Consider the following 13,864-nt stretch of genomic DNA (forward strand, 5'->3'; position numbering starts at 1 on the left):
CAAATTTGACAGTTTCATCGAATCTTCTCCAAAAGTTTGATCAGTGCCAAATACATTCTCACGGATCTCAACGCTGGAAAGGTAAGAAAATGAGACAGCGAGAGATTTCAATATGATATGCATGTTCCGCTTATCCTGTGGAATCTAGAGATGGAAACCGACTCATGCAAACTGTCAGTCCTGGAGACCACTGGCGACCCAGATACTGATTACCAATGTACAAGGTATGTCACAGCTGCAGGGCATATGAGGATGCCGTCGCAGCCACGCAAAATGAGATTAGTCCGCTCACTGATGCTTCAGCGGAGTAGGATATGGAGATGGGCAAGATTTATCTTTTGCAAACGAAAATCGAAACTCATAGCGTTAGGGTTGAATCGTGAATTTCAGGAAATTTTGAAAAGCTTACATAAAAAATATAAAGAAAAATGTTAGAGCACCTTTTAAATAAATATTGTTTTATGTAACACATCTTGGGACACTCTTGTAGGAATGGTTGTCACTAGAAATGAACCGATGTGACAACATTTGAGATTGTCAACTCAAGCGGCTGTTACAGGTCACTGGAAACGCCCCTTGCATTTAAAATAATCTCTGGAGGCAGACTCTCAGGGAGATATATGTCTGACCCATAGATCTCAACAGCTCATTTACATTTAAAGAAAAAATTTCAATTTTCAGGAATAAGACTTTGACTCACTAACATAAGGTACCATTTTATTCAGCTTTGTATGACCTGCGTGCCTATATAGGCGGTTTAGAAAGGTTGATCCTACTGACAGATTCCCTTTAAAGGGACAGATGAATGTCAGCTGGCTCATGCTCAGTCTATGGGATATGAACCAAGGAATTCCCTTTGTAATCTGTGTTTCTTAACACAAAGGATTGTTTTAAGAAGTAAAACATAAAGTACTTACACTCCATCCCTAGTTTATCTCTTTGCCAAATCTAATTGTATGACATAAGTTTTATTCTTCTGTCCAGTAACTTGCAACACAAAACCATGGAGCAAAAATGTCCAAAATCACATAATTATAAAAATATGTAAAGTCTTTATTTATTATAGAAATAGCACACTTTCAACAATTCCAATAAAGTGCTGTATGCACTATGCATTTAAAAGAGGACCACAGGAAGGAGACATGACGATAGCCAAGCATAGGTGGGGGTACAATAGTAAATATACAGTACATCCCTTTTCATTTAGCAAAGAAGGTAAGACAATGATCACATATGCAGGGTCCAGCCGGTATCCCCTTAGAAAAAGTAACGCAGATGCAATACATTAAAAGCAGTAAATGAAGGATCAAGCTTACCCATTGCAGTCATATGAATAGAGTGCCCCCTCCTTGCCTGGCGCCCCCATAACTTGACAGTTTATTTAATTTTTATGTTTTTTTTCAGCAGACTTTTTCCTTCAACTTTAATGCATGTGGTATGTGAGTCACTTTTAAGGTATTGCCCAAACTCTAGAATGGTCACTGTGACCAAAGTGCCTAGAAATTTGCTACCATTGCCTACATTTTTGTTATTTTTCCACTGAGGTCTATTAAAGGTCTGTCAGGACACTCAGAAACTCAGCATTTTGCCAACTCTAGAAATAGAGGAATAGATAGTTTTTTGCATCCCATGTACACATTGTTTAACCTTGGAACCACAAATGGGTTATGAACCTTCACCCATGATGCAATACCTCCAAGCAGAGAAACATCACACTAGTACATTCCTTTTGAAAACATGCATTTTAAAGAAGCAGTGGGATTCAGCTTCATAGCCAGGAGCAAATTTCTAAAGATACAACAGATGTCGACAAAGTGTGCAAAGTAAAATCCAGGTCACATAATCACATAATATGTCTGCTGTGAATGTCCATAATTAGAAACAGTTTCTACTGGAGCTTAGGCAAGAACTTTATAGGAACTTCACATTCTTACCTCTTGTGTTGCTCTTCTTAGTTAAGAAGTCATCTCTTTAGCAGAAAACATTCATCAGATATTTTTATTCTCTAGATATCACACTGTATTGAAAATTACTACTGAATGCATAGCTGAGCCAGATTTTACACTGCTAAAAGAATGTGACCCTTCTAGATGCCTGTGGACCGTCCAGCTTGTAAGTCTGTCTTAAAGGTCAAACTAAGTATTCCATAATGTCAGTAGATAAAGTGTTATGCACATCGTCAATGAGCAAAATAGTATAAAACAAAACTTGAAGCCTCATGCAGACAACCATACTGAAATACATAATTCACAGTTGCATGTTTGATGAGGATTTTGCATTTTTTTAAAGGAACATTTCATACTGAACACAATCGATAATTTCAGGGAAACATGTTATAGAGCAGCAGATGAGCCGATTAGAAAAATCTTTTGGCTAAAACAAAAGCTGCTAGCTATATGTGTGATCTAGTGATGGAACTGTTAATGTGTGATTGGTAAGAAGTTTTTTCAAGAGAGAGCGGTGGGACTGTGGACAGTTTGAGGGGTGGAGCCTGGGCGGAGTCTCAAGGGGGCCCCTAAAATTTTTCCAGTATGGGGCCCCGAAATTCCTAGTGGCAACCCTGCACGTCCAGGGAGATTAGCTACAGTGCTATGGGCTGTAAACATCTTGATTATGGAGTGCACAGTAGACAAAGGAAGCTCAAAATCTTTGGAGATGCATTTGTAACCTTAAGGTTGATGATATTCTTCAGCAATTTTGGTTCTCAAATCCTCATACAGTTCTCTTCTCACCTTTCTGTTCTCTATGCTTAATGTGGCACACACAGACACAATGCAAAGTTTGAGTCGATTTTGCCCCAATTTGCCTGGTTTTGGGTGTGATTTTCATATTGCCCACACCAGTTACTTGCCATAGTTAGTTTGAATGAGCATCACATGTGTTAGGGTTGGCGGGACGCACCGAATATATATATATCAGACAGTAGGTGCGTTCGCAAGCCGGGGTCCACCATGCAGGAGAGAAACCTTCTGCTAGTAACAGGCATACTATATGGCAGTATAAGCGAACTCTGTTGCTTCACAGATCCACTAAGAAAAGAGAACACCATGCCCTGTTAACCTCACAGGAGATCACGGCTACCTAATAGAGCCAACAGTGGTCATGCAGTCAGAATAGCACACAAGCAACTCCTCTCTGGTGGAGCTGGAATTCTAATGGCTATACGCCAGCCCTGAATCCACATACACAAAACTCCTCACCAGAGGTGCCGGTATTCTAGGGGTTTATTTCAGCCAAACCCTGACCACATACAACCATGACCACACTCGCGCTGAGCTCATAACATAGGTTTGATACTAGGGCATGGCCGTGCGGTCATGCGAACCTTTTATAGTTTTAGCACTCAAGGACCCCTGACCTCCAATGGGAGGTCGTCCCATGGGCATGCCCAGTATGGGAAAAGCAGGACTTTGTCCCAGAAAGATCTGCTTGCTGCTGATCAGCGCTGGCTACAAAGGCAGAGCCTGGAAGAACAGTAGTAACCACCAGTTGCCCAGTATCAGCCTGAGTCAGATGCTGGGACCAATGTCTCTGCTGAGCAGGCTCCACTGTGGCTGGAAAAGAATGGGAGACTGCAGCAGAAACGGCCCGAGACTCCCCCTTTGCAGAGGCTGGAACTCGACACCTAACAACATGCTTCAGAAAAAATTGTTTACCCACAATTTTGTAAAGGTGACAAAAATTTTGTCTTGCCCATTTTTTAGGTTTTGTGAAATTATATCCAATTTGTGTTTTTTTTGTGATGTTCCAATACACATAAAGGAAATAAATGTGTGTAACAAAACATATGTAATTGCATTGAAATTCTGGGAGAAATACTTCATTTTCTGAAACAATTTCAAGGATGACAACACTTTTGGTCATGACTGTACAAGATTATCTCAGCACAGGAACATTATTTAACACATCCAATTGTGGAACTTACTTTTATTTCTCGATCTATTGAGGAAAATGTACTTTGTTTGTGGGAAAACCCCTCTAACAGCATCTATTAGATAAAAAAAAAGTCTTCAACTGCCATACAGAAAAATTAAAGTAACTAATTAGGCAAAATGAAAGCTCTATTCTGAATATACATAATGCGTCTTCCCTCTAATTTGTTACAATGTTTTGTCCAATTACAAAAACAATATAGTGTTTATTTGTGTTTTCTATTGCCAGGTATCCCGCACTGGAAATAAAATGGACATCTTGTTACATGATATCAAAATAACTAGAATATAATACAGATACCATTTCCAAGAAATTACAACCATCAGATGTCAAATAAAACTTTATATGGAATCTATTATTAATATTCTATACAATTGTCAAGAGTTTCAAACTACTATTCCTAGTTTTCTGAAAGTAAATTGGCATTACCATGAGCTATCTGCGCAACGTTCATTCCTCCTCAGAGTCTTGTAAACATCATCCTTTGTTTTTGCCAAAGTCTCTGTTGTTTAGGGTCATAGGCATTACCATGAGATAATGGGATCCATTCCAGAACATCTGCAATGTAATATACGTATATGTACATGAAGAATTGTATGTGTTTACAGTATTGTTACAGTTTATCACTGTACATTAATTTTTGTATATATTTTGACTCTTTATATAGTATCCATTTACTATTTATATTTTATCACCAATATACATCCCATTTTTCAATAGCTTCCTACAATTCCAGCTTTTTAGGCTGTTCTACCATTACTTTCTTGAAATAAGTTCAAGTCAAGAAAAACGGCATATATCTCTCTTTACCTGAGACAAGGTTTTTAAAGCATGCAACAACTGAAAGGAGTTTGTATGTTCTCCCCGTGTTTGTGTGGGTTTTCTCTGGGTTTTCCGGTTTCCTCCCACACTCCAAAGACATACTGATAGGGGATCTAGATTGTGAGCCCCAATGGCCACAGTGCTAATAATGTCTGTAAAGCGCTGTGGAATTAATAGTGCTATATGGCTGCCGTCACACTAGCAGTATTTGGTCAGTATTTTACATCAGTATTTGTAAGCCAAAACCAGGAGTGGAATAAATAGAGGAAAAGTATAATAGAAACATATGCACCACTTCTGCATTTATCACCCACTCCTGGTTTTGGCTTACAAATACTGATGTAAAATACTGACCAAATACTGCTAGTGTGACGGCAGCCTATAAGTGAGTTAAATAAATAAATGCTGCTTTTTTCATATACTATAAATCCATTTCTAGGCATGAACCCAGAACCAAACAATGAAGATATGAAATCCATCAACTGTCCACTTGTTTCCCCATTAAAGATCATGCAAATATTGGCCTTAAATGAGTCAGACACTTTCTATGGTCCTTTTTTTTACTTACATGCATGTATTTTGGGCTAAAAATCATTTTTGTTACTGGGTTTTATTATAGATTTTGCACTTTGGTTCTTAAAGGCTTTTCTATTGCAAATTTCATCTATGGGAATATATAAGAGAGGAGCACATAGAAAGACAGATAAAGAAGAGTTACAAACTTTTCTACTGATAGCTTCTCAGGTAAACAGGTCAGCCACTTTTTCTTGTTTGTGCAGCTTTCCTCACTTACTGACTGGTTCCTCTTTCCAAAAAATGTCTGCTGGTGGAGGAGCATCAGCCTCCTCCAATAGAAAAGCAGCTTTCCTAAGTGAGGTGCTTTACAACTCGATGAGGCTGATGGACAGGTCTGGTCACATTTACCCCTACCAGAAGCAATTGTATGGAGAGAAGCATTTGGTCCATGAGTGAGGAAAGATGCACTAACCAGAGAAAGGGACCATCACCTTTATCTTTGAAGTAATTAGTAAGCTCGTTCTGACAGTCTAACTGGAAAGATTGTAACTCCTCTTGCACATAATTTGGTCAAATCACGCCTGCCCATCAACAAACGTCAATGTGGTCTCAAAAAACTGATTGGTCCCTGCGTGTATGAATACTTCTCTTAGGCTGATGTCTGAATTCCTGGGTGAATGTGGACACCTCTCTCAGCAAAGCCTACATTTTTGGGTAGGTAGGAACCTGCTGTAATTAAATTATGTGCAAAGCATCTCATTTATTTCCTAATATTCAGAAGCTGTATTGCTATTCATATTTCTGATATTTCACATTGACATGCTTTAGAGTGCAACCTTTTTTTGTATATTGTATATGGAGGTAGTTGCTCCTGATATGCACCTATTCACACTAGCTTGGATGTGCCAGTCAGTCTTTTGTTATTAGCATGAATCAACTGACTGGTTTATTTTAATAAAAAGCAGCAGTGATATATTTCTGCCTTTCTCTTTCACTCTGCTTCTCCCTCCTCTTTCCATTCAATGCTCTATAAACTTAAATTGGCAGCTGTAATGTGATTCCGTAGTGAACTGGCAATCTATGAAGTTTTTAAGCGTTCTGGAGGCAGGAAGGAGAAGATAAAGTGGCTTATAAGTGGGGAAAAAAAACACATTTCTCACAGAAGAGATATTTCAAAGTATCCTATATTTACGGCTCGCTCACACAAGCGTATACTGTATTTTTCGCTTTGTAAGACGCTCCGGATTATAAGACGCACCCCAAATTTTGAGGCAAAAAAGAGGAAAAAAACTTTTTTTAATAAAATGATGGTGCATCTTATAATCCATGCGTCTTATTGCTTACCGGGGGTGGTGGCTGCAGTGAAGCGGGGGTCCCAGGCTGGCTGGTGGAGGAGGCAAGAGTGGAGCGTTGTCGCAGGCTGGGATTAGTGGGTGTTCAAAGTGCGGCACGCTGCTGAGGGTGTCCCGGTGGTGGTGCTGTGTCCCAGTGGCAGTGCTGCGCTGTGTTCACTGTCCACAGTTGCGGTGCTGAGCTGCGCTGTGTCCCCGGTGCTGCGCTGTGTCCCTGATGCTGTGGGGGGCTCTGCTGACATTCTGTGAAAGGTCAGAGCCCCCTGCAAGTTCTTCCATGGTTTCCTGACTCCTGTGTGGAGGTGGACTTCGGGAAAATGGTCACCGCCAGGCGGTGCATGTGCAGATCAAGATCTCGGCGCCAAGATCTCGATCTGGGCATGCTCCACCTCCTGGCGGCCATTTTATCGGAGTTCTCCACTGCACAGGAGTCAGGAAACCATGGAAGAACTTGTGGAGAGCTCTGGCCTTTTAAAATATGTCGACAGAGCCCCCCACAGCACCAGGGACACAGCGCAGTACCGCACTGCCACCGTGCACACAACGCAGCACCGCCACCAGCACACAGCGTAGCACTGCCACCAGGACACCCCCAGAGGCACGCCGATAAAGAATATCTGCATTATAAGATGCACCCCCATTTTCCCCAAAAATGTGGGCAGGAAAAAGTGCATCTTATAATCTGAAAAATACGGTAATTAGGATTAGTGCTGTCTGATTATATTATCAGATAGCACTCATACCAATGTTATTCAATGGTAGGGGTGGTGTTAGGCATCAGGATTCTCCCACTGCATGGGATAGAGCCCAAGCATTGCCTGGTGCTGTGGTTTCCCATTCTGGCCCAGCCACTGCAAGGGCTGCTCAGCACAGACGTCAGTCTCAGCGTCTTGCTCAGGATCATGGTATTTGTTTGGTTACTGCTGGCTTTCCAGTCAAGCCTATGGGTGACCAGCGATATGCAGGTACAGCCTGATGCTTGGGAGTCTGTCCAGAGATCTCCCTACTGAGCATGTCTATGATGTGGCGTCTGCTCATTGGTGGTCAGACTGTTGTTGCCTCGGTGTGGTGGCAGCTTTAGATTGGCCCCCGGGCGACGCCTTGGCCGACTGGGTGTGAGTGTTTAGGGTGGTTCCTTGTGTATAAAAGAACACCAGCGGCGCATGCGGGCACGCTAGTACTACTTATGTGAGGTGTATGTGAGTGGATACTTTTAGATTGTGAGCCCTCGTGGGCAGAGGCCTCTCTCCTCATATACCAGTCATGACTTGTATTGATTAAGATTATTGTACTTGTTTTTTATTATGTATACCCCTTCTCACATGTAAATCGATATGGAATAAATGGCGCTATAATAATAAATAATAATACTCTACCACTCTGTTTGCACGAGTCGCTCTATTCTCTGAGTGCTCTTCCTTTGGCAGGTAGGGTTAGGACTTGACAGCTTCCCCTTGGCTTAGCATCTGTCTTCTTCATGTGTGCGGTTATCACAGATGAGTAACAGAGCAAGCCCAACCCTCAGGCTACACCTTTCAGGGGTTTGCACCTAGCGTCATTTGAGTTACTTTCCTTGACTTGTTGTCTACTTTATTACACATGTGCAGTTAGCACAATTTACGTGCAGAGCGAGCAATACTCATGTGCTATTTCTCCTGTGATGTTTAACAGGGTTTAGCACCTTGCTTACTTTCAGCAGTATCTTTCTGTGCAATAACTGAGTTGGTACTCTGAGTTCTGCTTACACTGAGTGAAGTTAAACACAGTGCGGTTTTAGGGATCACATGTTGTTTAGTTTCGTCATTGTTCACTAGCAGCAGTTTTCCATCTCTGCACGGTGGACCCCAGGTTGCGATTGCACTTTATAATTTATTTTTTGTTCAGCGCAATCCGCCAACCCTAACAGGTGGTGCTGATGCCCAAATTTTTTCACTGAGAGAATCTGTCTGTGACACACATCACAGCGTGCTGCAATTTCCCATTGAAATTGGAGGCCATTCACCCCTTGAAGTGCGTGTAAAACATATGACTCCAAGTGGATGACATCTGCATGTAGTCAGATTTCTGCGGACTTACAGAATGGAGAAATTTTGTTTTCCGTCTTCTTCTCACAGTATGCTATGGTTCTCTTATCCGATAGATTCAGATCACACTATGTTGCCACTTGGATCAAAATCTGATTAAAGTGTCATTAGCATAATCTACCCGATTCTCTCGGATGAGAAAGTCTATAGTCACGTGAGTGAGCCTTCACTTGTCCTATTAATTTGCACAAAGTTTGTTAAAACCAAAATGAGCATTTAAAGTATACTATATCCATCACTTAAACAGTAGTCATGTTTTTCTAATAGACAAGTTCCAGTCTAGGAAAAGATACGGGATATAATTCAAATATTTTTACTGACTCAATAAGGTTACGGATGCATAATGCATCATTTCCTGCATTAGCACTAAGTAGTCACTTTACTTTCTGTCTTTCTTCTCACCATCCATACAAAACTCCTTCGTTTCTGTTTTTAGAACAAAGGATGGTAGTGTGGATTATTTTACACTTCAGTCTCGTCAAATCACCAGCACTTCATTCCTTCACAAGCACTTGGCAGATTTAAAATACTGTTGGGCTAAAGCCAATAATCTATTCTTTAATCACAGGCTTCCAAGAACCTGTCTCTTGGGCCTTTCTTCTTTAGAAGGTCAGTTGTTCAGAACTAAATTATACATAACACATTCACATGCAAATAAGTATCATTATATGCACATGACATCAATTGCAACAAAAGTTCTTATATGCATGTAAATTTCAGATTCCAGAAATATGACCTCTTCAGTGTCTCAGAAGACCTATATTCTGGAGGCCTGTAATAAACAGCTCAATTGTTCAATTTCTTAAAATATGTTAAACAAAATGTTAATATAAAGAAAAACCTAACTTTAATAATATAAATAAAAAAAAGTTATGGCAAATGAACAAACTTTTTATTATAATTCACTTTGTCATACATCTGAGACGAAGCAGGCAGACTTTTATCTTTTGTTACAGAACATCATTAGTGCTTCTTGTAAACCTCTTGCCAAGCCTAGTCATTCAAGATGAGCAAATTTCTTCTACCGCAATCAATGTCTACTCAAATTTCACAAAAATCTGTATTTTTTAGAATACAGATTTTTTGTAATTCTTTATGCATGAATTCAAAACCTAAGATAGAAGCAAAATAAACATATACCCTGCTACAAGTAAGTAAAACACAATAATAGTGCATATAAATAACACAGGGTACTAAGTAAACATTGTTTATGATTAGTTATGAGTGAGTATGCTCGTTACTCGAGTTTTCCAAGCATGCTCGGGTCACGGGTGTTCTCCGAATATCTTGGGCGTGCTAGATACTGTATTATGTTTGAGTCCCCGCAGCTGCATGATTTGCAGCTGTTATACAGCCTGAATACATGTGGGGATTCCCCAACAAACAGGCAATCCTTACATGTATTCAGGCATCTAGCAGCTGCAAATCATGCAGCTGCGTCAACAAAAACTAAATCTCCGAGCACTCAAACATAATCTATGAGCATGCCCAAGATTCTCGGAGAACACCCGAGCATGCTCGGAAAACTCAAGTAAGGAGCACACTTTCTCATTACTATTTATGATCAAACAATTGTAAAAAACTGTCACGCCAACACCAAGGTGTATCCTGGAAAGACTCCAGAGCCTAAGGCTATGTGCACACGATGCGGCTTTTGATGTGGATCCGCAGCGTTTTTGGAAGAGCGGAATTGCATCAAACCCGCAGTATAGTGCACAAACAATATTAGTCAATGTGAAATTCACATTTGGTGTGCACATGCTGCAAAAAAAAGGGTGGAATTGCAGCGTTTTTTTTTCTGCAGCATGTCAATTCTTTTTGCGGACCTGCAGCGTTTCTGCTCCCATTGACTTCCATTGTGTCAGGCCAATCAGAAACAAAACTGCAGGTTTAAAAAGATCTGCGGATTTGCTGTGGATGTGCCTGTGAGAAATGCTGCAGTTCGGGAGGGGGAAGAGTGTGTGGGCAGAGTTTGGGTGGATACTGTGTGTGTGGGCGGAGACTGTGTGTGCGGAGAAGATGTGCGTGTCTGTGTGTGGGTGTTTGTGTGTATCTCTGTGTGTCTATGTGTGTCTGCAGGGGTCGGCAAGGGTCTTCAGGGCTGTGCGGGGGTCTGCAGGGCTGTGTGTGTCTGTGTGCGTGGGTGTGCGGGGCTCTGTGGGGGTCTGCGGGGCTATGTGTGTGTGTGTGTGGGTGTGTGGGGCTGTGCAGGGCTGTATGTGTGTGTGTGTGCGGAGCTGTGTGTGGGTGTGCAGGTCTGTGTGTAGGCAGTCATCGTTTGATGGGACTACTAGTCCCATCTGGCTATGCCTGCTACAGTGACAGGTAGCCAGATGATAGGACAGTAGTAATCCCATCATCCGGCTACTGTGTTCAAGGGAAAAAAAAAACACATATAGACATACAGTACATACAGTACATACAACATACAGTACATACTCAACATACAGCTAATCCCCAAAGCCCTCGACCACCTGTAAAAAAATTAAAAATAATAAACCAACAGTATACTCAATGATCTGATGTAATCCATTTAATAACGAGTGTCCCACTACGATCTCCCATAGAGAGCTGTCACATTGGCAGATGCGACTGCTCTCCAGCGGCTCCAGGATACAATGACGGAAGGTGTCCTTCTGCACTGTATCCCTCCGCCACTGTGAGTATAGTATAGTTCATACTGTCACTTGCGGCACCGCTGCATGTGAAAATTCTCACCCTGCAATCCTGTAAAGTGAGAGGCCATTGAACCCTCTGTGATAACACTGCAGGAGCCATTGGAGGAGATCGTCGTGGGACACTTTTTTGCAGGAGATCGAGGGCATCATTTGGATTGGCAGAAATATAGAGATGGCAAAACTGTGTAGCGTTTTATTTCATTAAAATACTTTATTCTGCATGTGTGTGTGTTTATTTAACCCATTAACAACTATAGGATAGGTGTCTTATTGACGCCCTCCATTACTAAGCCAGCTTGATGTCACCTTACAATTCAAAGGTGACATTAACCCACTATTACCCCATATGCCACCATACAGGGCAGTGGGAAGAGAGAGGCTAAGTGCTGGAATTGGCGCATCTTACAGATGCGCCATTTCTGGGGAGGCTGAGTGCTGGTGTTTGTAGCCGGGGGGCAATATCCATGGTTTCTTCCTAGGCTATGAATATCAGCCCGCAGCTGTCTGCATAGCCTTTTCTGGCTATTAACTATAGGGTGACCCCATGTTGTTTTTTGGGGGGTCTTCCTACTTTAGTAGCCAGTAAAGGCTAAATTTATAGCTTCGGGCTGATATTCATAGCCTGGGAAGATCCATGGATATTACCCCTTCCCAGGCTATAAACATCAGCCCCTTGTCTCTGGCTTTCCTTCTCTGGTGCAGAAAATTGCACGGGAGCCCACGCTATTTTTTTTTTTTCATTTTTTTAAAATGAAACAGATATTGCGTTTAAGGCCGGGGTCACACTTGTGAGAAACTTGCACGAGGCTCTCACATCAATACCAGGCACTGCCGCCGGCACTCGGTACTGGAGCTTGGAGCTGCATGTATTTCTATGCATCTGAACACTCCGGGCTCGAGTGCCGGTGGCAGTGCCGGGTATTGAGATGCGACTCCGAGACTCGTGCGAGTTTCTCGCAAGAGTGACCCCGGCCTAACGCAGACTTTGTGTGTGTGTGTCTTAATTTAGCTCTTTATGTACCATTTTATTATGTTTATTACAAAACATCAGGCTTGGTATTATCTATCTATCTATCTATCTATCTATCTATCTATGTATCTATCTATATAGATATATAGATAGATATATCTATAGATAGATGTATAGATATCGATAGATGTATAGATATCGATAGGTAATAGATAATAGATAGATACATAGATATATAGATAGATAGATCAATAGATCTATCTATCTATTATTTATCTATTATCTATCTACATATCTATCTACCTATCTATTTTCTATCTATCTATATATCTATAGATCTATCATCTCTTTATCTATCTATACATCTATCATCTATCCCATATCTATCTATCGATCTGTCTATCTTTCAGTGTGTGTAAACATTATTCTTCAATGGCTTATGTAAATGAAGAGGTTGGACAAGAAATGACATCACTATTCTTTTTTTTTGTTCAATGATAGATCTTTATTTAGCTTTCAAAAACGCATACAAATCCGCATGAAATAAACGCATGAAAATCCGCATAAAAAACACATTGTTTTTTACCTGCGTTTTCTGCCATGAGATGCAGAATCTGCGCAGAAACTTCCACAGGCAAATCTGCAACGTGTGCACATACCCTTACAGGGAATATTCAATTTATGGAGAATAACTTCAAATCGAATGTCCCAGTAAGATTCACACGATTTGGCAAATTTGAAAATTGTCAGATCTGCTCATCTCTACTCCTCTCTGTTGCATAGTCTACAAAGAGTCTTCATGAAGATAAGAGTTAGTAAATAATATATTTTTGCAAGCAAATTTTGCATTGGAACTACTCTACAGTATGTAAGGTTAGTTCCATGTACAGCTTGCTTTTTATTATAACTGGCACACAAATTGCCAATTTTAACACATTTTCTTCACAGTTTACTTATGTACCTTTTGACGGACTAATAGAAAAGGAATAAACCTGAACGGGACAAAAAGCACAATAGGATCTTATCTTTATAGACAGTGTGGAGGAAAATACATGCTCACCTGATAAGGTTGTGTGCACAAAACCACTGAAAGAGGCTAAAGATACCGTTACACTAAACGACTGATGCCGAAGTGCCCCTGCAGTACCCGGGTAACCAGGGTAAACATCGGGTTACTAAGTGCAGGGGCGCGCTTAGTAACCCGATATTTACCCTGGTTACCATTGTAAAAGTTAAAAAAAAAACAACTAGATACTCACATTCCGATGTCTGTCACGTCCCCCGCCGTCAGCTTCCCGCACTGACATCTTACAGATGCACCATTTCTGGGGAGGCTGAGTGCTGGTGTTTGTAGCCGGGGGGCAATATCCATGGTTTCTTCCTAGGCTATGAATATCAGCCCGCAGCTGTCTGCATAGCCTTTTCTGGCTATTAACTATAGGGTGACCCCATGTTGTTTTTTGGGGGGTCTTCCTACTTTAGTAGCCAGTAAAGGCTAAATTTATAGCT

Source organism: Ranitomeya imitator, chromosome 6 (assembly GCF_032444005.1).
Source record: "Ranitomeya imitator isolate aRanImi1 chromosome 6, aRanImi1.pri, whole genome shotgun sequence".
In the NCBI taxonomy this organism is placed as follows: Eukaryota; Metazoa; Chordata; class Amphibia; order Anura; family Dendrobatidae; genus Ranitomeya; species Ranitomeya imitator.